Source organism: Ceratotherium simum, chromosome 1, assembly GCF_057802395.1.
Source record: "Ceratotherium simum simum isolate JZ-2026a chromosome 1, ASM5780239v1, whole genome shotgun sequence".
Classification (NCBI taxonomy): domain Eukaryota; kingdom Metazoa; phylum Chordata; class Mammalia; order Perissodactyla; family Rhinocerotidae; genus Ceratotherium; species Ceratotherium simum.
The window spans coordinates 104,864,391-104,892,361 of record NC_141900.1 but is presented as its reverse complement, the minus strand read 5'-3'; the positions used below and the strand labels follow the sequence as shown (position 1 = coordinate 104,892,361).

Genomic DNA, 27,971 nt, shown 5'->3' with positions numbered 1-27,971 from the left:
CAGAGTCAGAGATCATGTGCAGATGGAGGCAGAGATTGGAGTGATGTTACCACAAGCCGTGGAATGCCTGGGGCCACCAGAAGCTGGAAGAGACAAGGAAGGATCCTCCCTTGAGGTTTTGGAGGGAGCTTGGCCCTGCCAACACCTTGATCTTGGACTTCTGGCCTCCAGAACTGTGAGAGAATACATTCCTGTTGTTTTAAGCCAGGCTGTTTGTGGTGCTGTTATGGTGGCCCCAGGGACCTAATACAACAGGGTCCCTGCCTTCGAAGCCCAGTTGGGGCGACAGTGACAAGACTACCGGCTGCGTTCTGTAGAGCCATGTGACAGGTGCTGCGGAGCGAGGGGGTGGGACACCCCAGCGCTGCCCGACGAAGGCGGGCCAAGGCCCACGAAGCCACCCACAGCTCTGTTGTCTGCATTTCCCCGAGATCTGGGTCTTTCCTTGCATCCCCCTCCTCTCCCTGACTGCTTCTCCCTGCTGGAAATCCTAGCTGATGGTGCTGGACCGGGCTCTATGAGAAAACTGAGCGCGAGGAGGCTGATGTGGCAGCCCCAGGACCCAGACCTGCTGTGCTTGTCGGAGCACCTCCTCTTGGCCCTGCTCTGTCCCTTCTTCATAACCACCCACCCAGACTCAGTCCTGGGGCCAGGGGTGGAGATGGGGGAGAGTGAGTGGGCAGCCCGGCCCGGTCTCCTTCAGCTTCCAGAAGACTAGCAGGCAAACCTCCACCTTGTTCTACTCGGCCTCACAGCATCGGCCATGAGACAGCCGTTGGGTCGTGGGCTTGAAGCCTCATTCTGGTGTAGGGCATATTGGGTAATAAGCACCCAGAGAGCTTTCTTCCTCCTTGCAATTTGCACGCTGCTCGATAGGTACTTTCATTCGTGGTGGCTCTGCCTGATCGATATTATTGGTGATCAGATGCCATCTGGGAGGCACGGTTGTCATCAGATTTAGCTCATTCTGATGCAGCACTTGCTAGGAGCCAGGCGTGTCCTTTTATATAAGCCATCTCTCTTTAAAATAACCCTGTGAGATATCATTACTATTGTTGTCACTGTTATTATCCTTACCATAGAAAAGAATGTTAGGCTGTCCGTGGCTCACAACCATTCTAGCCCCATCTGCCCGGAGAACTTTCTGTTGTGTTTAATTGGGTTTTTGATGTCTCTGCTCTGCTCTGCCCCAGCCTAGGGCTTTTCATGCCCCGTGAACGGGCTAGGCAGCCCGGGGGTGGGAGGCAGGACTACTGGGCAGGACAGAAGCCACCAGGATGGTGGGCACACGGAGGACAAAATACCGGGTCTGCGAGCTGCCTTCCAGCAGTTTGCCCTTGGGGTTGACTGGGTCTTCATTCTCTTTGCTTGGCTCCTTTTTAAATGAAGGGCGTTGAAGGCTATTCTTTACCCTCCTTGTCTCAAAAATAAATAATCTGCCCTCTATAATTTCACAGGTCTTATTCTCTAGTTCTTTCTCATTTTTTGTTTTTTAATAACTGAATATTAGAATAAATGCTAAACCAGGAATTGGGAAATTCTGTGCTGGCTCTTCTGTCAGATACCTGCAGGCTTTTTCTTACTGAGTTATCCGACATTTTCTGAAAGCCTTTGTGTGCCAGGCACTGTGGGAGGCTCAGAGTAGACTTGTTGTAACCAAGGCGGGCATGGCCCTGCGCTCACAGGCCTAGAGGCTCGAATCACCATCTCAGTTCACTTTTGCTGCTGTCAAAACTCTCAAAAACATAGTGACTGAGAACAACAAACGTTTATTTTTTATCAAATATATATAATATATAGTATATATAGTAATTGTATATATTATAATTGGTATGTTAATCACATATACTATATAAATAGTAATGTAATTATCAATTATATATTAATTATTACTTAATTGTAATATATAATAATTACTATATTAAGATCCTAAGCAGGTTGATACATAATATTGTTTAATAATTAGTATATTGTTAATTGTATAATTAATACATAGTAATATTATATATTACATATAATATATATTATATATAAAAAAGAGGATTGCAATCTGAGGTCTCCATTGACTCAAGCACCATGATTGTATGGAGACAGTGCTTTGTCCCAGGACCGGTGGGCTTCAGGAGGCCGTGAGGGAGGGTGAGAGGAGAGGCATGCTGAGGAGTGGTGGAGCCTGGTCCTCCCAAAGCTGGGCATGTGACAGTGTCACCCCAACCTCCCATTTCATCACTAAGACAAGTGAGTGTCAGAGGAGCTGTATTGCCTGTGGGGAGAAGCCAGGGCCAGGAGAACAGAGAGGTTACTCTGCTCTTCACTTACTCTTCTTTGCTTGTTAGGTGTATTTTGAGATTTCTAAAATGACCTTGGGGCACAGGTAATAGAATATTCTCGGCTCAGAGACAGAGGGAGATGCTGGGCAGCCGTACAAACTGGTCTAAGGGAGGACCTTGGCCAGGTGACTTCCCACCAGGTATGGAAGTAGCCCAGAGGGCACGTGGTGGCCCCTGGCAGCCAGAGAGGGTGGAAGCTTGCCATGGACCACTTCATATGAGGAGGCAGCCTCGAGAGGTTGAGTGACTCAACAGAGGTCACATGACTGGCCAGTGGCAAAGCCGGGAGGAAAACTCGAGTTTTCTCCTGGAGGAATGCTGGGAACAGAGGAAACTCTCTCTGGCAGGTGGGCATCCGTGGCTGCAGGTGAGGGAAGGCTTCTGGGGAGCCGCAGTCCCACCTGTCTGGCCCGCCATGGCTCTCTGCCAGAGATATCTACAACTTGGGTTAGATCAGAAAACGATTTCAAAGCAGTTCTGTTTTTCGATGGCTCTAAATCAAGCGCCGTGGGCAGCAGTGAGCTAGCGTCGAGTCCTTTCAGCACAGACCCAGGCTCCAGACTTGCATGTCTGTCCATCCTCCATCCATCTCCCTCCTTCTCTGGATGTGGCAACATCAGTTTTCAGGGAAGGCTCAATGCAAAGTTGTGCAGGCTTGGCGTGCAGGCATAGAATTTACTACCATAATAAACTATAACTTAAAGTCAAATGGACACACTGGGTTATATTCCTTGTTTATTGATGATCTACCCCTCAAATGACCTTTGTTACCTTCACCTAAAAATTATTCTTAGTCAATGATGCTGTGCCTCTAGCTTTGTGGCAGGGGAAGGAAAGAAAGCTGGGTGGGGCAGAGGGAGAAGTTGGGCTATGAAGCAGTTACAACAAAGCCCTCAGCTGACCCTCTGGAACTGGGATGGCCCTTCAGTGTTGTCCTAGATTGAGGCAAAGGGGGCCAGACTTCTGTCTCCTTAGTTAGACCATGCACTCTTTTGAGGATGGTGTGCATCTCCACCTTTCATGTCCCAGCTGCAGGGAACCCACCTCCCACATGGCCAACCCTGACGTTGATATTGATGATGATAGTGAGGAAATGCAGAAACCCAGCTAACACAGTGGGAAAGAAAAAATGTGGACAGTCTTTGAGGATCCAAATGCTTAGTTAGTGAACTAATTCAGAAAAGTCTGAGTGAATCGCTTGTTTACAAATCTTGTGGGAGCCAGACAGTGCAAAGAGAAAATTTTCAAACCATGTCTTGTTGGTTCAATAAAAGGGAAATTTTTAGGGACATTATTGTATCCGTTGTTTTTTTTCCTTCATCTCTTACCTGAGAAAGTTATTTGGGCTTTTTGCTTCTAGTAAGAGCATCATAAATGTGCCAAGAGGTATTTTCGATGGCATGATAATCCCTCATTTGGAAACTGGTCTGGCACCTAGAGTGACGTAAGATGCCGAGCATAAGCAGGGAGGGAGGGGATGACTAGGCAAAGGCCAGGCTCCAGCCCTGCTCTTCACCACCTTCAGGAAACATAGGAGGCAGGGAGCATCCACCCGCCGCAGGGCAGGCATGGACCTAGCTGTCATTTCTACTAGATTCTTGAGAACAGAATTCTTTGTGTGAGCAGGGAAAACATGATGGTTTTTGTCTGCTCTAGAGGAGGGCGGCGTGGTGGAGGGGTGTGAGTTTGGGCATCAGAGGCCAAGGTTGCAATTCTAGTGCCACTGTTTGCTCCTGCATCTCTTGGGCACTTTACTGATGCTTTCTGAGCCTCAGTTTCCTCACCTGTAAAATGTGGATAATAGTCTCCACCTCGCATGGCTTAGGGGAGAATGAAATGAGATACGTGGAAAAAAACAAGAAGCTAGTACTCTAGGAATGTTGGTTTCCTCTCCCCTGTAAAGGGGCCGGTGGGGAAGACTGCCCAGCTACCATCCTGCTCCAGGTTTTCTGGGCTGGCCCTGTGGTAAGATAATTTTATTCTTTTCAAAGGAGGTGATTCCTTAATTATAAATTCAAATGTGACTTCATTTTTATCCCTTCTAACACTTTGGCTAAACACATTTACAAATTTATTTCGTAGGTCTCCTTATTTATAGTGAGATAGTCCAAATGGCCGGGCCCTCAGCCCAGAGTGAAAGCCAGTGTGAGCTTCAGGGCTGGAAAGTTGAGCCCTAAACTGAATGTGGTTGGAAATGGCCTTTGCAGGGAACTTGAAGGTCAAGTCCGGGGTGAGGCTGCTGAGAGCTGGGGTGGTGGGTGTGGAAATCAAACCTGGCAGGCTGCACCTGGAAGTAGAACCCTGTCCCTGCAGGGCTCCTGGAGCCTCGCCTGCCTCCACCTCCTGCTGCCTCGGGGCTAGTGGGGCCCCAGTAGAGTCGCCAGCACAGGAGACAGGCTGGGCTCTGGGGGGGGGGGGGTGGTGTGCTCAGTGGCTGAGAATATTACAGTCTGGCAGAAGGTAGTAAGCAGCTGGCATTCTAGGGCATTGGTTTATCAGGTTAGTGTGTTTTGTCCTCATCCCGTTGGGGCATTTGCCATTTAATAGGGCTCACCTGGGAGTTTTGCACCGTGACTCCAGAGGGTGAGTGTTCTGGGGCTTTTGGGGGGCATTTTGAGCCCCAGGTCGTGTCCCCTCCAGCCCTCAGGTGGGCCTGGGGTGGGGCGGGCAGCTCTCCAGTTCATTCCCATGTGAGGTGAGACCAACACCACCAACCACTCAGGCCGTGGGCACTGTGGGTAGAGTCTGTGCTTCTGTTTCTAACCCCACTAGTACAGGAATGGACTAGAACACGCTACAAGGAGTGAATGAAGGAGAGGCGGTGACAGAGCAGGGCGAGGGCGGGAAGGCCTGGGGAAGGAGGAGCCGAGCAGAGGCGCAGGCAGGAGTGGAATTGGAGGAATGAAGTGTGTTTAAGCAAGTTCCGGTTGTCTCTGTCACAAAGCATGAAGGCGAGACACTTTCCGGCCTGTATTTTTGCCCTCCTGGCTCCGCGCGCCTTTCCTGAGAGCTGGTGTGCCCTTTCTGCCCCTGCCCCTCTGGGCTGGGGGTGCCTCACAGACTGCCAGTTGATCGTTCTTAATTAAGGGAGAGATGAAGGCATCTGATGGGGAGATAGAGCCTCATTAGGGACGGGAAGGGCCCTTCCAGGTCTGGCATTCTGTGGTTTTGTGAGACCTGCCGAAAGGGCAGGTGCCCAGCCACGTCCCCCAGTCCACAGTCCCAGGAGGCAGGGGCAGGGACCACAGTGGAAAGAATCTTGGACTACGTGGCAGAAGAGGGGGTTCCAATCCTGTGTCCCCCAGCTTTGCTGACTTGGGCAAGTCCTGTAACCTCAGATTTCCATCTGGTATCACCAGATGACTTCTAAGTGAGCAGAGGGTTCAGTTATTTGTCACATCTTTCAACACGCTGAGCCCTGGACAGAGATGTGGGCGCATCCTTGTGGGTTAGCATACAGTTCTCACCCGGAACAAAAGAGGGTTGACAGCGTCAGTTTGGAAGGCCTGGAGGATTCAATACAGATTCCAAAGAAACAGGAAGATTCCTTCACCAAATGGCGTCTTCCTCCCATGATTCTGAGAAGGCCGTTGGAATCAAAAAGCAGGAGGCTGGGTGGTTATCCCAGATCTGTGCAACAAACCTGCCAAGTGTGATGCCAGTGAACAAACCAGGACGTCGGGTTCGGGGAGGTGAGACCACTCAGCTGGCTAGCGGCTGAGCAAGCTCAGAAGAGTGCCAAGTGTCACAAGCCACTCAGCTTTTGACGAAGCAAGGACAGCGCTGGGTGCTGGTGGCTGACTGCACACCTGCCTGCAAGCCCGGTTCTGGGTGTGAAACCTCAGGCAGGTGCGGACAGGAAGGGAAACTCACTTAACTCACTTCCCCGTCTTGCGAGCCTCGCCGCTGGACGCCCTTCCCAGCTGACTGCTGGTCGCTTTAAGCACACTTCCTCCAGTGGTGTCTCGGGAAAATCCCAGAGAACGGCTTAGCACTGCCCTCGAGCTGAAGACCACGATTCATACTGCCACCTTAGTCTTCTTTTCTTTAGAGAATCACACATTTCAAAGGGTAGGACCTATTCACACCCTTTTCCATTCGCAGGTCTTCCTGCTGAGACAGTGGGGAAGGACGGCTGCGACGTCTTGCTGCGGCGTTCTGCGTTCCCCACTGAGTGCCACCCAGGAGTGGCCCGTTTGTCACTGTTTCCTAAGTGAGTGTGTGTTGGTACCAGAGCTGCTGGCACATTCTGCACAAACCCAGTGTCTGCTCTCTGCTGTAAGCCTCAAGGGCCTGCTTTTCCCCAATCTGTTCTGTGACACTGGCCAGCGTCCAGCCCCTCCTCAGAGGACCCTAGTTCTCCAAACTTTCTATGATCTGAGAACTTGACTGATGGAGGCCAGGGATGTGCTGGACAAATGGTCCTGCTGTTTGTGCCCCAGTCTTGCAGGAAGAGGGGCCCTCAGCATCCAGCATACTGAACCCTTTAGGGAACCAAGCCAATCTTCGTCTCCTCTATCCGATTCTTTCCTAGCAACAGGAACCAAAGGCCAGAGTTGTATGAAGGTGGAGGAAATGGTAGTGCCTGCCCTCCACTGCTCCATCTCGGTGGTACTTGGTTCAAATGATTCTCAAGGTCAGCTTTGAAGGGAAAGGAAGAGGAATGTGGCTAATAAAGATAGCTAATAGTCACTGAGCCAGCTCGCCCTGAGCGTGTATGTGCATTAGCTTCTTGGGCCATGTGAGTCAATGCTGTCATTGTCCCCATCGTACAGATGGGAAATCGGCACAACAGAGGCCAGCCTGCAAGCTCCAGCCACCTGGCACCCGAGCCCCGTGCCAAACTGCTGTGCCCTACAGCCCGACGGTGCTTCGAGGCAAGGTGCGCCCCCAGGACACGCGTGCAGGGGACGAGGGCATTTACCTCCAACCATTGTTGGGGCTGATTGTAGACGCACGAGTCTGAAGTCTTTATTTTGGACCTCCGGCTGCCAATGGGTCCACTTCGGACACAGCTGCCCCGTGGTGGGTGGACCCCCAGCGCTGAGCTCTGTGTGGTCTCTGAACTCTGTGTCCTCGGTGGTCTGCGGGGAGCCAGCTGGCAAGAGAAGAGGGTCCTGAATGTCACCCAGCCAAAAAAAGTGACTTTTCTCTTTGAACCCTCGAGTCATCTTGCGTATGATGCCGTAATTTCCCTGCCCCCCACCTCGGCCAGGCCAGGCCCTGACTTACTCACTTGTGCATTCCCCCGACGACGACTCATCCTCAGCAAACATTCTTTTACAGCAATGATCAGTCCATGGCTAATTGAGAATGGATGGGTTGTAGGGCTTTTTTCTAATGTTGCTTTCTAAAAATTCTACTGGTTAGGGTCTTTGGGTCCCTAAAAGAGTACCGTCTTTTATATAAAGCTGAGAGAAATAGATGGGTGCTTAAGACTCTTGGCTGCAAACCAGTAGTTTGTCATCCATTTTCCGTTTTTTCCCCTCCTTTGCTCCATTTTCTCTCCTCCTTTGTGTTTCTTTTTCCTTTTTCATTTTCCTCTGTCTCCCTGCCCTGGATCTCTTCCCCTCCTTTGTTTTGTTTCTTTAGAGCTGGATTTCACCAGGCTTGAAAACCTGCCTTCTGACCCAATTCTCTTCCCTGTGGTTGCCACACCAGCCAAGAGGCGCTGGCAAGCTGAGTTCCTGTGGGGTCACTGTCCCTGGTGCTTCGAGGCTGATCTGCTTGTTTCTCAGACCATTAGGTCACCCGTGGATGAAATTGTGAAATACACGTTTACTATGTTAGGTACTCAGCACCATGACGGCCTCTTTCAGATATTTTGTCATTTAACTCCTCGTCACTTCTGCCTGGTTCATATTATTGCCCCTATTTTTACAGTTGGGGAAACTGAGGCTCAGATAGATTGAGTGATTTGCCCAAGGGACACAGCTGGTGACAGGCAAGGCCAATGTTTGAAGGAGGTGTGGTTGTCTCCAAAATCCATGCTCTTTTCCCTGCAAGATTTCTTCCCAGTCCCCCTCCAAGTCCTAAAGGGCTGATGGGGAAGGTAGAAATGCCTGCCCAGGAGCTGCCAACATCACAGGATGGATGTTGCCTGTCACCTGTGTGTGCTCCCTGAGCAGCCTCCCTCAGATTACGGCCTCATGAAGACCGTGACGACGATCAGGGCTTTGGGGACCTGGGATTCCCACCCACTGCATCTCTAGCTATACGAGCTCCTCAGCATCGCTGAACTGAAGTTGCATCATTTGTAAAGTAGCAAGGAGAATACCTACCTGAGGGCTGGTATGAGAATTGAATGGCATCACAGAAAGCACCTGGCATGTCGCAAACTTGAATGAATTATAATTATTGACATATCATCTTCTTCATTTCCTGGCTACAATGTTGGAGAAGCCCAAAGAGCAAGGCGTATGGCCCCTATCTGCACAGGCATAGGAGTCACGGCTTCGGGTACAACCTCACTCCAGACCTGCCCTGCTTGGTTTTTCCATGGCTGCTGATTTTCCTTCCTGTAACATATTCTATCTTACCGCACTGCAGTATCCTTTTGGTAATGAAGACAGGGTGTAAATAAGTATCATTGGGACTCCATAAATTCTATTGAAGCAAGCAAACAAGCACATCTCCATGGAGGCCGTGTATCGGGTGGGGGCGTGGAGCTAGGCCCCATTCCCAGTCCTTCTTACTTCTGCGCTCACTTTCTTCATGTCCTCCCACCCCCCTTCCCTGATGGCGCATCCCACACACACCTGATCTTCCTGCTGGCTCCTTGGCATGTACCTCCCACTGCCCGCAGTGGGGTTTGTAGATGTAGACATGTAGATAGAGATTAAGAAAGAGAGCAAGTACCAGGTTCAATTTTCTGGAATTTGCAACTTGAATCAAGTTCCTTGGAGGTCCATTTTTTAAATATCTTTAGAGAAATAAATGACAGTGGCCAGGGGGACAGGAGGCCTCTTCTCTATCATCCAAGTTGGGCACAGCATGGTGATGTCGTGGAACAGGAAGTGAACTGGGGTAGGAAGCAGTGGATTTGGGCTTTGGGTTTGCGGCTGATTATCCAAGTGTCCTCAGGCAGGTCACCAGGCCAGGCCTCAAGGCCCCGGTTTCCGTGTCTGTGACATGGGGGGAGGGCCGGGATTCTGTCGTGGTTTTGGGGCAGGAAGCCTCATGGTCTACTGCGAAGAGCCTGGACTGGAAGTGAGAAGGTCTTGGTTTGAGCCGTGATCATCCTTTCTCATCTTTGTGTCCTGTTTCCTCAGCACCACAAGGCAGCTGATAACGTTGGATTAAACCATATGAAATACCCAGTATTTCAGGATTTTTTTTTAACCGAAAATTCATAATCTTATAGAGTTCAACCTAATATCTGACCTATCCACCATGTAAAATTGTTGCAATTATCATAAGGGAAAATGTATCTAAGAGCCATTTTTAAACCGCCAAGTTTCAAAAATGCAAATTATTTTGTTGCCAACCCTGTGATTGTGATTTTTTCCCTTTGCTGAAGCGGGTGTTTCCTTGCCGTTTCTGGACTCCCGCCGCCTCACTCCAGCTGCAGCTCTTTGCTTCCCCTCCGTCGAGATGCAGGGCCTGGGGGCAGCGCACTGCACGCATCGAGCCCTCATCGGCCGTGTCGCAATCGTCACCTATTTTTAAAAAGTTATCACGTCAGCATGTCCCGGGTGGGAGCTCCTTGAGAGGACACGAGAAAGGGACGTAGGGCTGATTCTGGAGATGCGGTTTGCATGTGGCACTGTGGGGAAGCCATTCGAGGCAGCTGCCCCTCCTCTTACATTTGGTTCAGAGCTGGAGTAAGTGCCCAGATGGCTCCTCCTTCCTGGGGAGCCTGCCGGGCTGTGGCGGGGCTGCCAAGGGGAGCAGGTGTCCCTCCTCCTCATGTCAGGTCCCTCCTCCTTGCTGATTGATGCTGAGTGGGGGCCACGTGCGGGCTCTGCAATGGAAAAGAGGAAAAGCCCCGGGGCCCTGGCTTTCTGGGAAGGGAGGGTCAAGATCTGAGCCGTTTCTCTCCAATTGTCATGTCAACGCTCTCCCCACCTGCTCCCCATATTTCTTTGGGATGGGAGCACTTCTAAGGTGATGGCGTTCCTGTGGGAGCCTCAGGTCTCTGGGGTTGGAATCTGCACTCCTGGGGCTGAGCTCTTTACCCCTTTATCTTCTCAGGGCCTCAAGGCTCACGATTCCTAATGCATCCCTAACTAAGGATGGAGTGCTTCCCACTGCCCTTGGCTCTGCACTGGGAATGCGGCAGTGAGGGACAGGAGGCTCCTACGCTACCCTCACAGGGTTTACATTCTTGAGAGCTGGAGCCACGCCCGCCGCCAGGGCCTCCATCTTTTAGGGGCTTCACTTCTGTCTGACCTGGCTCCTCACAGTCTGCAGGCTTCGTGCAGGTGCTTGGGCTCCGAGGTGTCCGTCTGTCCACTCATGATGAAGCAATATTTACTGGCAGTTTGCTTTGAGACAGGTGTTCTTCTAGACATGGGAGGGGGGAGGTACAGGAGACAAACAAGGCCTGACCTCCCTCTCTCGGTCTTGCCCCGCATGGGGCTCACTGGCAGGCTCCTCGGAGCTGCCTTGCCCTCTGCGTCTGCTGCCCCTGCCCTCCCGCTGAGGGCAGTGGAGGTGGGCCCCTCACCTGGGCGGAGGCGGCCTGGCCCCAGCTCCCCTTCATGTCTCCGCCCCTGGGAAAGCTGAGGGGTCTGAGCAGCGAGTGAGTTTTAAAGGTAGTGGGATTGCAGATGCATTCAGTTCACAGAAGATAATAAGACAGAGTATTATTGGACATGAGGTGTGGAGGGGGTCTGTGAAAAGTAAGGCTTCCAACCCTTTTTTCCAAAAGTGTCCACTTCTGTTACTCCTGGCACATGAGGCGTCCCAGCGTCCACAGCCGTGAGCCCCAGGAACACGCTCCAGGCTGTTGCTTTAGGGTTCCACCGGGTGTCAAGGGTTACTGGTTTGACAGTGATGATGAAACCAAAAGCCTGTAATTTTTGCTGAACAGGGGAATACGGAAATTTCCATTTGTGGCCGACTGTGGAGAGAAACATAACATCAACATCAGAAAAAACAACTTGCCCACAACTGCACTGTTGTGATGCACATCTCGGAGCCTGGCCCTGGGACAGAGGCTGGCGGGCAGGAGCAGCTGCCATTGGCAGAGGCTGCTGACGGGGCGGTGGGGAGGGGAGGTGCGGGGGTGGTGGTGCGGGTGGTGAGCAGTTTCCAGAAAAGGGGAAGCTGCTTGGCAAAAGCAGAAGCAACTTGTTTGCAAGAAGCCCCAAACTCGCCGGCTTCAAACGGGGAAAACTTGTTCTTAGCAAAATGCCCAAGTGCGTTATGACAGCAGGAAAACTCACTCCAGCGCCGGAAAGTGGTGGGTTTGGCCTTTCACAGGAAGAGGCACCAATTTATCATCACCACCAACTCTGGCGTTTGCTGAGTTTCTTTTTCTTTGCTTTGTGTGTACTTGTTTTGTGTTATTTCCCTACTAGGCCATTAAAAATCCATTAGAGGACAGTTGTCATGGGAAGAAAAATGAAAGTCACTTGTTCTCAGAATAAGACCCTCAGGCACAGAGAAGAGAAAGCAGTTAACACAATTTGCTGAAGTGACTTGGAGTTGATCTGCTGCCCCCTCATTTCTCCGGGGGAAGCGGGTGAAGGTCAAGGCCTTGGAGGCTGAGAAACTGGCCTGAGGTCAGATCGAGGCAGCTCACTGAGGACTTCTGATTCCCTCTGGTCAGACTTGGCTTCCAGTAAGATTGTCAGCAAATGAGAATGGAGGAGTCGGATCCTTTGTGTCTTCCCGTTTCTCCTTGGCACAAAGTAGACATTGAATTTAATTCCTGGGCTCAAATTGATCGCCCCTCTGTGCTTCGCTGGCAGATAACCGGGTGAGGTGGATGGACAGTGATGGGCGAAGGGGGTGGGGGAGGGACATTTTTCGTGGACACAGGACAGTGGAGGTGGGGTGGGTGTGAAGGAGCTCGGGAAACTTAAGGGTTTTGGACTTACCTGGGTTCAAATCTAGGTCAGGATGCTTCCCCTGGCCGTGAGCTTGGGCTAGTTTACCCAGCAAGGCCGATTGCTTCTCTGAGCCTCAGTTTCCCTTCTAAGGTGGAGGGAATGTCCACCACATCAGGTTATTCTGAGGCAGAGCTCAGGACAACTTACTTCTTGCCCGATGTTCATTTTGTCCCTTTCTAAGATGAAGTAATATAGTGTTCTCTGATGAGTTACTTTGCAATTTAAACAAACAGGCAAATTTGATGTCTTCTTCCAGGAGAAATCTTTCAGAGGGGTGCCTTTCATTAAACACTCAAGAAACCCCCTAGATAAGGGGAACACACCTGGTTTGTCCTGAACATGCCTGTCCTAGGGTAATTATTCAAAGTGCCCGGCAGGGTTTCCAGTGCCCCCCTCCTGTGTCATTCCGTAGTCACCTGTGCCTGTGTCCAGGGCCCCCTTGGTCTGTGGTGGTGTGGGGTCTCAGCCTCACTGCTACTGCCCACCCAGGGCCTGCCCACTGCCCTCCAGAGCCTGTGGTCCCCATGCTGGGCACCCTGCAGCCCAGCAGTTCCCCTCTCTGTGACAGCTCCATTGCCCTCTGGAAAATGGCAGAGTTCTGGGGGTGAACGTGATGGGATTCTCTGGACCGGCCACATCCAGCAAAGCAGGTGTTACGTGCTGAATCACGTCCCTCAAAAAGACATGTTCAAGTCCTAACCCCCAGTACCCCTCCCTGGATGTGGCCTTATTTGGAAACAGGGTCTTGGCAGATGGAATTGGGTACGATGAGCAGGGTGGGCCCCTGATCCAATGACTGGTGTCCTTGTGAGAAGAGACACAGACACACAGGGAGGAGAGGCCACGCAAGGACGGAGGGAGAGATTGGAGTGATGCAGCCACAAGCCAGGGATTGCTGGTGACTACCAGGAGCTGGAAAAGGCGAGGGAGGATTCTCCCCTCCAGATTTCAGAGGGAGCTTTGCTGACACCTTGCTTTTGGACTTTTGACCTTCAGAACTGGGAGAGAATGAATTTCTGTTGTTTGAAGCCACCCAGTTTGTGGTACTTTGTTACGGCAGCCCCAGGAAATGACTACAACAAGGTTTCGTGTTTCTTTCACCCTCCATCTTTTGCTCTCCTGTCCTTCCTAGACAGAGACAAATGGAGACGTGGAGAAACTGAGGCATGCAGTGCCTTGAGCCTGAGCTTCCCCACCGGTCCCCTCACGCCCTGGGATCCCTGGACTCTTGCAGGCGAGTTCAAGGAGAACGGTGCATCACCAGCACTGCTGGGGCGCTGAGTGTGGGAGAGAGCTCGGAGAGTGCGGACCAGCCAGAAACTGTCTGCAAAGACGCTTCGTCAGGAAATCCTTCCCCAGCAGCTTGCCTCTCAGGCCTGCCTCGTGCCGGGGCGGCAGCAGTGTGCCTGTGCCTGCTCCTCTCACTTAGCGCGGGTGTAACCCGCCCTGCTTCCAGTGCGGATCACAGACAGCTTCCTAAGCAGTCGTTAGTTTTTATTCAGTAGCAGATCTGTTGGGAGGAGGCCCTTTGGGAGCAGGAAGCCTGGGCCCTGGACCGGCTGGGTGGCTCTGTGGGGGGCGGCTCTGCACCGCTCTGTCTGCCCCATCCCCTCCTCACCTGTGACGGGATGTGAGGATCCTCAGGGGGCGTGAAGAACAAATGAGATGACGTGTGCAAGCTGAGTTTGAACTTAATCTTTAAAGTTATTTATTATCCTTAGATTTATTTTCTCATTTTGGGATAGATCAAAAAAGGTAAGGTGTTTGTCCGGAGTTTCATCTGGTCAGTGCGCAAAAGCTGCCTTCCTCAGCTTCGTCCTTATGGTTTGGCTTCACCGCCTGGGACGGGGGGATAGGGTGAACGCCAAGCAGCACGGTCTGAGGGCCGCTGGGCTGCAGGCAGTGGGCTGCTGGTAAATGGTCAACAACTGGCTCTAGAAAAGCAGCCCAGATTTGTGGTGCAGGCTGATCGCCCGGGTGTAAGTACTCCTCCACGGCAGATGTCACTGTGAGGTCACTTGATGGAGATGCTCCCAGTAGGCTCCAGCGAGCCAGTGCGAGCTGTGTCACCTGCCTAAACATGTCCCTTCCAGGTGCGAATGTCAGAGGGGTGTATCTCCTCTCCTCTTGACCTGGAACCCCAGTGGAAGGAAGCATTGTTCCAGAAGAAAGAGCCATTTAAAAAGACTCCTTGGGGGCTGGCCCGGTGGCGCAAGCAGTTAAGTGCATGCTCTGCTGCAGCGGCCCGGGGTTCGCCGGTTCGGATCCCCGACGTGCACCAATGCACCGCTTGTCAAGCCATGCTGTGGCGGCCTCCCATATAAAGTGGAGGAAGATGGGCATGGATGTTAGCCCAGGGCCAGTCTTCCTCAGCAAAAAGAGGAGGATTGGCAGATGTTAGCTCAGGGCCGATCTTCCTCACAAAAAAAAAAAAAAGACTCCTCCGGCTTGGCACGAGGCAGGGCCCTGCTGGGGACGGGAGGAGGGCGGGCACGGGAGGAGGGCCAGGCCAGCTCTCACAGAGCACTCAGCACTTTGCCATTTGGGTTTACCAGATTAGCTCATTGTCACCTTGGAAGAAAAAGGAATCTGAGTCTTCAGAGGGTGAGTGAAGCCCCAAGAAGGGATGGAGATGGAAGGTACCTGTCTAAGGGGCATAGCCTGAACAGAGCGCTCCACCAGGGTCTCAGGCTTCATGGGCCCAAGAAGGACCAGTTCCTAGACAGAGAGCCTGGGCAGAAGCACCAGGAGGCCACCGTCCTGTGAGGATGTGGCTTGAAAAAAAAGGAACAAAGCTGATAACGGAGGGAAATTCACCTAAGACCGACTAGCCTAGTTCACGTCTTCACCCTGGCGGGCCCCTCACCCGGCGGGTCACCACGCCTGACCGTTGTCCAGAGGGAAGCTACCAGCAGCCGAGGGGCGCACTGTGGATGCTTTGCCAAGGAGGCTTATTTCTGCCAGTCCCAGCTCATCTGCGTGGTGAGGCTGGTGTTGGGTGCGTGGGATGCTGCCGTGGGCCCAGCTCGACACTAGATACCCAGGGGCCTCAGTTTGGGTACCCCCCTCCCCAACCTTTTACCCCCACGCCCACTTTTATTATTAAAAGCCTTGGTGATTTTGCTGAGAACAATTTAATAAGCAGGTGGGGACTCACATTTGTGTTAAAACACAAATCCCCCTGCAAAACAGCTGGATCTCATTCCCAACTCCGGTGGAGCCCCCTCACCTACGACCACGCTTCACAGAACAGTTGTGGAGATGTCCTAGGATCAAACTTTGGAAAAGTGCAAATATGTAAAATGTATTATAGCACGCAATTTATTGAGTCCTGCGGTGATTATAAGAGTGGGATTCATTTTACAAAGATACCTGGAAGACTGCTCACTGAGCTACACATACACACACACATACCTACATACATACACACACATACACACACACACACATACACACATACATATAGACACGCATGCATCCATACGTGGGCTGAGATACCCTCTCCCTCTAGTGTCCTAAATTACTTTCCTCCCAGGGAAAGAGAGGAGCATTGCGGCATAGGCAGGTCTCAAATCACGGTCATTCACACCTGCACAATTTTTATCCTATGTAAGTGCTATTTTTTAACTTAAATCTGTTCTTGAAAGAAGCGTCCTAAGACTAGCAGAAATGGAAAACCAGCGCGGCTCGCCGTGAACCGTGGAAACAAATACGTAAGCAGCCGGGTGAATTGTGTCCATCAGGAGCCTCCTGAGCTCGTCTCATGGGGCTTCGCTGCTCTGCCTGCTGAGCTGTCCGGCCTCTCAGGGACTCCTGCCAGCCCTCTGAGGGGATGACAACTCTCTTCTTTGCTCTGGTGGCCATGCACGTGGTTTGTGGGGGAACCCAGTCCCAGAATGAGGGGAGAGGGGCCCTGAGCAGCAGATTCCAGGGGTGCTGTGGTTCCCAGGAGCAGATGAGCTCGAGGGTCCTACCATGGGGGCTTTGGAAAGACTCTGACCTCTGAGGGGGGTCCTTTGCCCCACTACAGTGTTTGGGCAAATGCCTCCCCCACCGTCCCCGCCCCCCTGCTCTCAAATGCCTCCCCATCCGCCCATCCACCTATTCTCGGTATCTGGTAGCTTGGCCTCCTCCCTCTGTGAGGAAGCGGGGGGAGGGGGCAGAAGTCTAAAAATGTCCCTCTCCACCTTTCCTTTTTTTTTTTGGTGAGGAAGATTGGCCCTGAGCTAACATCTGTTGCCTATCTTCCTCTTTGTGCTGAGGGAGATTGTCCCTGAGCTAACATCTGTACTGGTCTTCCTCTCTTTTGTATGTGGCAAGCCGCATGGTTTGATGAGCAGTATGTGGGTCCGCACCCGGGATCCAAACCTGCGAACCCCAGGCCTCTGAAGCGGAATGCACGAACTTAACCACTACTCCTTTGGGCCGGCCCCTCCCCCTCCCCCTTTCCTTGTTTACTTCCCTCTCACCTCCAGCACACCCTGGTGACTGAACTTTCCTTTTCATGAACCAACCGATTCATTTGTCCCACAGGCGTTTGGGGTGGGGGCGTTTACTAAGCATTTGTCTGGGGCCGGGCCCTGATTTAGATGCTGGGGCTACCAGCTAACAAAACCATCAGAAATCCCTACCTCATGGAGTTTCCATTCTAGTGCAGAAATAGACAGTCAACAACAAAGTAAGTGTATTTCAAACTTTGGGCCATGACCTGCAATAGAAATAATAATAATTGCAATGGCTTACACTGTATAGTGCTTCTTTGTGCTAGGCACTGTGATGTTTTCTACTCTGTTTTTTTCATTTTTAAAAACTGGTTGGGTACGGCCCACTTAAAATATTTCATGATCTACTAGAGGGGCGGGCATTTGGAAAGCACCACTCTGATAGAAGCCTCACCCAGGTGGCGGGGTCTTCTGACTCTCGTTCTCCTCCCTCTGCCTTGTCAAATCCTGCCCCTCCTTCAAATCATGAGTCTTCCTCATCTCCTGGGGAAGCCCGTCTGACTTCAGCCCACTGATGGCACAGAATGACAGGCGCTGAGAGCCACAGTGACGTCTGAGTTGAGATAACGTAGTGTAATCTGCCCACTTTACATAAGGCGAGCCGAGGCCCAGAGGTCCCCCGTAGACCAGCAGACCAGAGTCCTGGTCTCTGAGGTGCTGCCTTCACTCCCAGACCCGCTCTTTTCCCACGGCCCCACCACACCCCTTTGCTTCTCCATCCTACAGAGCATAAGACCAGTGCTCTCAAGTCCTTCGAAAAGACCTGGGACGTGGAAGGATTGATTTCTGTGCTTGCTGCTTCCCTGGCCTCCCTCTCCCTCACCCCCACCCTCCAAACCCCAACCAAGAGTCAGGATGTCCAGGACAATGCCTTGGAATCTGAATTGTTAAAAAGCTTCCCAGCCATTCTGGCCGTGGCGTGGGGTCACGGCCACAGATGGGCGTGCTCGTGTGGTTCACAGCCGCCCCCTCACTGTCTGCTCTCGATGGCCGCCGTGAGCCTCCTGAGGCCCACGTCTCGTGTCTCCTCCTCAGGCTCCCTGGCCCAGCTCCGAGGGCGTTGGCGCCTTCGGCCATGACTCGTCACAGATGGGAGATGTGAAGAGGGTGAATTTCCATCTGCTTTTAACCACAGAGAGGGTGAGCTTTGGTCCAGATGTTTGAATTGGGTCCAAGTCTCTCTCACCTTGAGTCTGCTGATTCCCAATGAATTTATTTTGTTAATTTACTTGGTAATTAGTGATCTCAAGTTCCAGTCTAAACTTCCTCAGGAGGCCCCACTCCAGTGTGGATAGAGATAGGCTGCATGGTCCCAGATCCTGGAAGGAGAAGGAGAAATCCATTCATTCTCTTTGGAAGCACACCAGCAAGATATCACTTCAGCTTCATTCCAGAAATTATTATTTTTTTGGTGACATAATTTATTAAACTTTTGGGAAAACAACAGTGGAGCAACATATTTGAAAAACATAGCAACAGCTACAGGCACGTGATAGCCCAGCCTTCCTTTGGCAACCTTTCAACACCGTGGTCCTAAATGGCAGGCCCACCGGTTCCTTTCAGAAACCACAGAACTGGAATGAGCCTTCTGATGTGTACAAGCTTCAGAACTTACAAAGTGAAACACAGCCCTGCTCCTGGGTCTCATTTGCTTTTATATGCCAACTTGATGATTTTTTTCTAAGGTCTAGACATTTGGCCCCTCAGTTCTGTCTGTGTGAACTGCATGTGTGTGCATGGGCTTGATTCAAAACTCGTAGGTACGCCAGGGCATTGCATACATAAATTCACGCACACAAGTCTGTGCACACATGTAGGTGTCGACACCTGTGTGTTTGCATGTGCGTGAAAGTGTTTGCACACATGTATGTATGTGTTCTAAATGCCTGGTGTATTGGCTTGTAAACCTGCACAGATGCGCCCAGACGTGTAAATCGAGATGGGGCCAGTTCAGCAGCACTCTCAAGAGTTGGACCTCAAAGGGAATCCCACAGTTTACCTGTTCTCTGTCCTGAAGATGTGCTTCCATCTGAATTCTGAAGATCAAGGGCTCACTTAAGAAGGAAATTTGCATATAGAGCTCTTGTAAGTGAGCTTTAAACATTTTTTTTTGCAAAGAAGATTCGCTCTAAACTAACATCCATTGCCAGTCTTCCTCTTTTTTTGTTTGAGGAAGATCAGCCGTGAGCTAACATCTGAGCCAGTCTTCCTCTGTTTTGTACGTGGGTCGCTGCCACAGAATGGCTGATGAGTGGTGTGGGTTGGCACCTGAGATCCGAACCTGCGAACCTGGGCTGCTGAAGTGGAGCGTGCTGAACTCAACCACTACGCCACAGGGCGGGCCCCATTAAGTGTTTTTTAGTAGCACATAATAGTCTAGTAGGCTGGACTTCATCTTTCCTCCCCCACCCCCATCGCTGCATCTGGCCTCATGGCTCACCCCGCACTGCCTATGCACTTACTCTCTCCTCTGGGTTTAGGGCCATACCCATAGGTCTGACGTGAAATTGCTTTATCATACGTTCATTTGCTTTTATTAGGAACTTTACGTTCTTTAACCAACTTAATATTCACGTTTGGCAGATGAGGAAACTGAAGCTCAGAGAGGGTGGGCGCCTCGCCTCCACATGTCTTATTAGGGGAAAGTCAAGTCTCCCTCTTGAACCCCTCCCCCCAATTATCCAGGAATCCTCAGCCCGTGCAGCCTCCCAGAGCTCCAGAGAGCGCCCTGCACAGCCTCCTCTGCCACAGGGTGTCACTGGGGAAGGCCTGTTCCCTGCACAGGCTCCGTGCAGGAATCTCTTTGGAGGATGAGCTGCTCCCCATGCTCAGCAACATTGCAGGTGTGACAGCTGGGGGCTCAGCACCTCGGGTCTGGACAGAGCTCCAGCCAGGAGTGCTGATCACTTCAGACCAGGTCTTCCGTCGCCTTCCTTCACTAGTGGTTACCCAGGCACGAGGCTGCGTTTCTTTTACACCCTTATTTCCTTGTTGAAGGAGTAAATCGTGTAGGTGAAGCATTTGGTAAGCCACAAAGCAGGGTTAAAATACAGGACACGAGTAGGGCACGCCCAAAGCTTTTGGAATTGTAGACACTAGTGTTCTTATGAATAATAGGCACGGAATACAAGTTTGCTGAATGAGAAATAACAGAAGTAACAGATTCATGGACACTCATCATTTTCTAGGTGGGGAAACTGAGGCCCAAAGAGCTGGGGCAGGCTGTGTGCAGGGCTGCAGACAGCTCCTTAGCTGCAAAGCAGGGTGAGAACTCCAACCCCATGGCTTTGCCATGCCGCACTGCCTCTCTGTCAAGTATCATTTGATTTCTTCTTTATATTTTCTTTCTTTCTTCTGGTCCTTCTCTGTAATTGGCTCATGTTGGAGAAAATAACTACTTTTTTGATTCTTAAAAAATAAATGTTTTTCTAGGTAGGTTTTTGGTCCAGGGAGCACTGGGTGGGGGGCACTTAAGCACAGCGTGTTCCACTCCTAGAGGATTGGGAAATGACCTGATTAATGTCTCTGGCGGCTGCAAGTCTACAGGCTTGGCACCGGAAGAGCCCGCTCTTTTTCTTGGTGACCTTGCCTCCAATTAAGTCAGGTGGGATGTGTCCAGGAAGCGTGCTTGCCCGAGACCAGCAGGACAGCATGAGGCTGCTCGGGCCAAGCACGCAGCGGGGACAGACAGAGGACAGATGGAGGCCAGCCTGAGGCCGAGCCTGGCGGAGCCACTGTGTCACCCAAGTCCGAGGGACGCCAGGCCCTTTGCAGCCTAGAAAGCTGACCCCAGCCCAGCACACCATCGAGATGGGAGTTGGCCTCCAGCCTCCTTCCTCTGGTCTGGATCTATTGTGTCACCATTGTTGCTTCTAGAAGTAGAGGAACGGCCTGGAGGGAGAGGGAACAGAAAGATGAAATTCAGGTTACGTATTTGCTCCTCCTTGTGCCCACCGGCCTTGGTCTGTCTGCATTCTCAAAGCCCCGAGCCTTCAGAGATTCCGGCCCTAATATCGGTACTAGCCCTGCCCCCACGGACGTCTCCTCTCAGGTTTCCACTTTGCTGGGAGAGCTTGCCATTAGCCCCCATTAAGCACCGAGTTAGTTTTGTTGCAGGGGTTGGGGAACCAAGGCTGGGATTCACGTGAAAGTCTCGTCTGGATTTGCTTAGCCCCCACCCAGCTCCTCTAGCCTAGAAAAGAATTCCTCCCTGCTCAGGCCCACTCAGTGGGGACCTTCGGAAGGCGAGAGGATGAAGGGAAGTTAGCTAGAAATAGTGATTAATTGATTATTAGCATCTTAAAGGGAAAAGATAAAGGTGTTAATGCTTAAAAGCTCACTGCCACTGCCGAGGCGGTGAAGAAAGAGCCGCATTTAGCCTTCAGAACCTTCTCAACTCTCTGCTTCTCTTTTCCTCCCTCTAACTTTACGATGTCCCTTTTCCCAGCAAGGCCTCTAATCTTTAAAAAAACATTTATTTTAACTATGTCTATACATGCTAATTAGATGTGGACTATTTCTGTAGTGTTATTAACCATTTCTCTGTTTCTATTGTGAGGCCCTATGAACGCTTTGGGAAAACTGTTGGGGTGCAGATGACACATGGCCGTTGGTAGCCTTGTCCTTGTCCCGTTCGTCAGCCACTCTCTCCCGATGAGCCGCCCTTGTTTCCCTTCCATGACTGTATCTTGCTGCCCGCTTTTCCCTTTCCCTCCTCATCAGCCCTGAATTGGCCCCAACATGGAACTGAAGGCCATTTCAGAATATTTGTGATATTATTTGAAGAAATTTAACTTTCTCCTTAATTAGAAAACAGTTAGTATCTCAACGCCAACCTGAGGGCTTTGCTCTCTCCTGGGACTGTGAGGGGGAGGAGAGCTGTTGGCCCCACACAAGGCTCTCACACGCAGCCCTTGCTGAGAGTCCCGGATGGCACAGAGTGTGTCCTTAGAGGAAAAGAGGGCCGTGGAGGGGCACCCAGGGCAGGGCTGGGCTCAGAGCACAGGAGGTTCAAGTGGAGTTTAAACAAAGAGCCGCCTCAAATAAGCACTGGCTGTTGGGTCGGGTGGCCGTTGTTTGAGGGTGACTTTGTTTTGGGGTGACTTTGTTTTGGGGTGACCTTGTTTTGAGGTGACCTCGTTTGGGGGTAACCTCGTTTGAGGGTGACCTTGTTTGGGGGTGCCTTAGCAAACAGGCTGAGTGGAGCCCTTTAACATCAAAGAATCTGCTCCGCTCATTTCCCTACAGTTTCCTCCGGTATAGATGATCCAAGACCTGAACATTCCGAGTCTCCCCATGGTCCTGAGGGAACTTGTCACAGGACCTAACAGCAGGAAGCCAGAACGCCTGCCTGGAGAAGGGGGGAGCCCACCACCAGGACACAGCACTCGCCTGGCCTTCCCGGGGAACCAGGCTGGGCAGGGGCCAGAGGGGCTGGACCACATGACCCACATGTTCGTTCGCCAGCCTAGGAGACCCTGTCACACTCCCTCTGCACCCACGCAGCATGAAAGGGCTCCATCCTGGGAAAGGGGGAGCAAGAGGCCTGGGTTCCCCTGGAGGGAGAGGAGCCAGCATTGGGTCCAGCTTTCCTGGGGACGGGGAAGAAGGGACTGGCATCGAGGGACTTGACCCCTGGTTGGTTCCCCCGGCAAGGTCTTGAGCATTGTTGGGGAGGGTCAATGGAAGATGCTTCCGGCTCTGGCCTGGGCGAAGCCCCTGCTGCCGCCTTCTCTTGCTTCTGAACCAAAGCAGCTCGGGGTCGTCACCATCCCTGGCCTGTGGGTGCAGCCCAGTGTGTCAGCCTGTGGTCAGACCACGGTCTCGTGCTGGTGCTGGGGGAGGGCAGTGAGGGAGTCTTCCCTCAGCCTCGTGGGGAGAGGAGGCACGCACACAAAGTGAAGGGAAATCATGGTTAGTGGAAGAAAGGATCAAAAGACGCATGACCAGGGATAGAACTTGTGCTACTGGAAGCTGTCTGTATGATCATTTTCACCAGATCTCACTGTGTAAAAACCAAAAGCATACAATCTGGGGTGTTAGCACGATGCACCCCAGGTCCTGCTTGTCTCCAAAATTAGATGAAGTCCTAACCCCCAGCACCTCAGAGTGGGGCCTCATTTGGAAATAGGGTCATTGCAGATGTAATTAGTTAAGATAAGGTCACACCGGAGCAGGGTGGTCCCTAATCCAATGTGACTGTGTCCTTATAAAGAGGGGAAATTTGGAGACAGGGAGAAGACCATCTGAAGATGAGGGCAGAGATCAGGGTGATGCTTCCACAAGCCGAGGAATGATGTGGATCTGATCACCAAGAATGATTCTTTGTATAAGCTGAGAGATGCCAAAGATTGCCAGCAAACCACCAGAGGGAGGAAGAGACCTGGAACAGACTCTCCCTCACAGCCTCAGAAGGAACCAACCCTGGCGACACCTAGATCTTGGGCTTCTGGCCTCCAGAACTGTCAGACGATACATTTCTGTGGTTTGAAGGCACCCAGCGTGTGGTACTTTGCCGCGGCAGCCATAGGAGGGTAACAGGCACACAGTGGGGAAGGGGCTGCACTGGGGTCAGGACTGTGGTCATAGCCCTGCTGCTCCCAGCGCTGCCCCTCGGGCGCACCTCCAACCTCTGGGCCTCATGAGATGTTTTCTAGGGTCCCTTCCCACCCCAACATGTCTAAGTCCCAGGAAGTAGAGGAAATCCTTGGTGTTCCATTGGTGTTTTCCGTCCATGCTGTTTAGAGATGGGATGTTCAGCCTGAAAACCACCTCCCTGCAAGCACTGCATGATGCAAACAGAAGCTCGTGTGACTTCCTCGTATCCAGTCACAGGAAAAGGAAGACAGACGTCCACGCTGCTCCAGGTCCCAGAGTGGAAGGAGAACTTCATAGGACCTGACTCACGCCAGCCTCCTGGGGCTTTGGCGATGACCTAGGTGGGGTACTGGCAGGTGGGATGGGCAGGTGCCCCTGAGCCCTGTGCCTGACCCCTGGAGTTATCCACCTGCCCCCTGCATTCTCCGTGATGTTGGGGTTAGGCAGAGTCATGATGACATGCTGGAGAAAGAGGGAGGTTTTCTACTCAGTTCACTACCATTGGAGACCAACGAGAGTCCCCAAGGACTGTCCTACCATCAGCAAGGACAGTGTCCAAAAAGTCATGGGGGAATTAAAATTTGTGTAAGGAATAGAGAGGAGTGCCCAGAAAACTCCTAACTTTTATGCAGAAGGGTATTAAAGCCATTAAACTAGGGAGCTGAGTTCTAATGGGGGTTCTGATGATATGTGTTACGCTGAGCAAGGCCCTGATGCTCTCCCCTTGGTCCCCGTCTTAAGGGAGAGGGACTGGACTAGCGTGATGCAGCCATTTCTTACCATCTCCACTGCCGCCACCTGCCCCAGCTGCCACCAGCTGCCACCTGGACCACAGAAGTAGCCTCCTCGCTGGTCTCCCAGCTTCCATCTTTGCTCCTCAGCAGTCTACTCTCAACAAAACAGCCAGAGTGATTATGTTAAAATATATTGTATCATGTCATCCCCTGCTAGAACCTTCCAGTGGCTCCCTGTCATTTTCAGAGTCGAAGTCCTAGTACTTACGTTGGTCTAACAGGGCCAGAAGAATATGGTTTCACCACCTTTCTGACCTCGTCAGTTACTTCAGCCACACCAGCTACTGTGCTCTGCCGTAGACAGGCCTGGCCTTCTCCTGCCTCAGGGCTTTTGCACATGCAGCTCTTGCTGCTGGAAGACTCGTTCCTGAAAGAATCCACATGGTGAAGTAAGGAAAAGACACGTCTCTGACCTGGAGGGAAGGAAAATCCTCTCACTGCCTCTCCCACAGTCACAGCCCATCTCCCCAAACTTCCTCCAAACTCTTCCTCATTCAGGCATGTTTCGGTTTTCTGATTTTCTTTTGCTTTCTGCATGACCAGGGCTGTGTTGATCTGTTCCTTCAGTGTGTCCTTGACTGATATCCATGACCTTGACTGAGTTAGTGATGTGCTGACTGCTCTTCTCTTGAGCGGGACTGAACCAAGCACCTTGGGTGGTCTGTTGACCAGTACACGTAGACAACCTGACATCCACAGTAGGGAGGGTGCCTAAGAACGTGTGACATGGGCCCCAGTGCAGACGTGTGGGCCATCTGCGTGAACCCAGTGTGCTCACATGCGCATGTGTGCTTTTGGTAGGTGTCACCAGATTCCCCCCCAGGAGGGTGGTACCAGTTTGCATTTTCAACAGCCATGTACGAGAGTGCCTATCGCCTGTTTTCCACAGGCTTGTTGACAGAATGCGTAGTCGTACTTCTTCATTTTTCCAGCCTGGTAGGTGAGGAATGGGTCTCTATGTGGTTGCTGATGTTGTTGTTGTTGTTTTGTTTGTGAGAAAGATCAGCCCTGAGGTAACATCCGTTGCCAATCCTCCTCCTTTTGCTGAGGAAGATTGGCCTTGGGCTAACACCCATGCCCATCTTCCTCTACTTTATATGGGACGCTGCCACAGCATGTCTTGACAAGTGGTGCGTCAGTCTGTGCCCGGGATCCGAACCTGCGAACCCCAGGCCGCCAAAGCGGAGCGCGCGAACTTAACCTGGCCAGCCCCGCTGATGTTGTTTTGCTGGTCCTGGTATACCTTCTCTCTATTTTTTTTAAACAGCTTTATCAAGATATAATTCACATAGCAACAGTTTACCCATTTAAAGTGTACAATTCAATGGTTTTTAGTATATTCACAGATATGTGCAACCATCACTGCAGTTAATTCTAGAATATTTTCTTCACCTCCAAAGTAAACCCCTTACCTTGTAGGTATCACGAATCTATTCCCCCATCCGCCCAGCCCTAAGCAACCATGAAATGACTCTCTGTCTCTGTAGATTTCCCTGTTGTGGACTTTCATATAAATGGAATCGGATAATATGTGGTCTTTTGTGACTGGCTTCTTTCATTTACCATAATGTTTCAAGTTCACCCATGTTGTAGTATGTATCAGTACTTCATTCCTTTTTATGGCTGAACAATATTCTGTTGTATGAATATGCCTTATTTTGTTTATCTGTTCATCAGTTAAAGGACATTTGGGTTGTTTCCACCTTTTGGCTGTTAGGAATAATGCTGCTATATACATGAATGTAAACATTCATGTACAAGTTTCTGTGTGGACATATGTTTTCATTTCTCTTGAGTTTATACCTAGGAATAGAATTGCTACTCATATAGTAACTTTACATTTAACTTTTGAGGAACTGCCAGACAACTTTCCAAACGGGCTTACCATTTTACCTTCCCACCAGCAGTGTTTGAGGGTTCCAACTTCTCATCCTCACCAGAACTTGTTATGGTCTGTCTATTCATTTTAGCCCCCCCTAGTGGATGTGAAGTGGTGTCTCACTGTGGTTTTGATTTGCGTTTCCGTAATGACTGGCGTTGTCGAGTATCTTTTCATGTGTTTTTGGCCATTTGTAAATCTTCCTTGGAGAAATGTCTATTCACATCCTTTGCCTGTTTTTAAATTGAGTTGTCTTCTTATTATTGAGTTTAATAGTTCTTTATATATTCTGGATACAATTTCCTTGTCAGATATATGATTTGCAAATATTTTTCTCCCATTCCATGGGTTGTCTTTTCACTTTTTTGGTGGCATCTTTTGAAGCATACAAGTTTTTAATTTTGATGAAATCCAATTTATCTGTTTTTTCTTTTGTTGCTTATGATTTTGGTGTCATATCTAAGAATCCTCAGAACACATCAGAACACATCAAGTGAACTCATATATTTGCAATTTCATATCGATGTCTTTGTGAGGCTAAAGGCCCTTAAAGGAGGGAGGAAGAGAGGGGACAGGCCATTGTCAGTTTGTAAGTTTCCTAAATCTGCAGAAATTCCTTTCTTTCTCTCATATTTGCTTTATCAGACTTTCTAGCATCGTAACCCCCTGTGAGATGGACTTTTTGTGTCATTCTTTTTTTTCATGCATTTTTCATTCTCTCTTTCAACAAATATTTGCTGAGCATCTACTCTTCATCAGGAACTGTGCTCCATCAAGAATGTATGAAGATGAATCAAATGTCGACCCTGCTTTCAAGGAGAGCCCTCTTCTACTTGTTGGGCCGGGATTTGATATGCATCTCAATACCCTCTAAAGACCCCTAACCTGCCGCTCTGACCTTGGGGAGCTGTCTCAAGGCTTCATGGGAAGGAGATGCAGGTCTCCCACGGAGATCCGTGGACAAGCAGGTGCACTCATCCCAGGGCCAGCCTGGGGCCAGCCTGCTTGAATGAATAGGTGGTGCCCAGAGCCCCTGATCCACTTGAGATTCCTCCTCCATCCCAAGATGAACTCAAACCCCAGGCTTGTGTGGACCCAGGTCGTTACTCCAGTGTTTTTCTAGACGGGATGCTAAGGGAGAGTGAAGCAGCGTGAGGCAGAGTTCATCACATCTGCTACAGAGCTGGAACCCAGCACAGGCCCCCAGTGACATCTAGGGAAATGCAGCACCAGGAGGGATACCCTGTGGTCCTGGAGTGCCCACAGGGACGTGCAGGGTCTGGTATTGGAAGCCATGCCAGAAGAGGCTATAGTAACCCTGGTTTTACCCGAGGCCATCTCAAGAAATTTCTTTTGGAACATGTGTTCAGAAGGGCTGTACTTCTACCCAGGAACTGGTCTGTTTTCTCTTTATGTAAAGCAAGCATCCTGTGACCCACTGTGACTTCATTTTTCTTGGTCGACTGCAGTGGCTCTCAACCTTGGCTGCACGTTAGACTCACCTGAGGGGCATTTAAAACTACCAGTACCCAGCTGCACCCCAGGTCAATTAAAGTACAAACTCTGAGGCCAGGTATTGAGGTATTTGTTGGAGCCAAATGTACGACCTGCCTGTAGGGTCCTGCCCTGTCCCCCGGCTCTGTTTCTCTGGTTTCAGCTTTCTATCTCTCTCATCCTGATTTCTATTGGCTGATGGGAAATTAGGGTGGCTTTGGCTTAAACACGGCCTTTCATAGCTACAATCTCTGTCATAATGTACATTTGCAATGTTAGGAAAATGTTCTGCTGAATGAATGGGTCAACGAATACAG

The 27,971-nt window shown here is 50.9% G+C and overlaps 1 protein-coding gene across 2 annotated transcripts in view; it reads left to right on the top strand.

Annotated features, from left to right (window-relative positions):
• Positions 1–27,971, top strand: part of PRKAG2 (protein kinase AMP-activated non-catalytic subunit gamma 2) — a 275,959-nt gene that overhangs the window by 8,879 nt on the left and 239,109 nt on the right. The window lies entirely within an intron of this gene.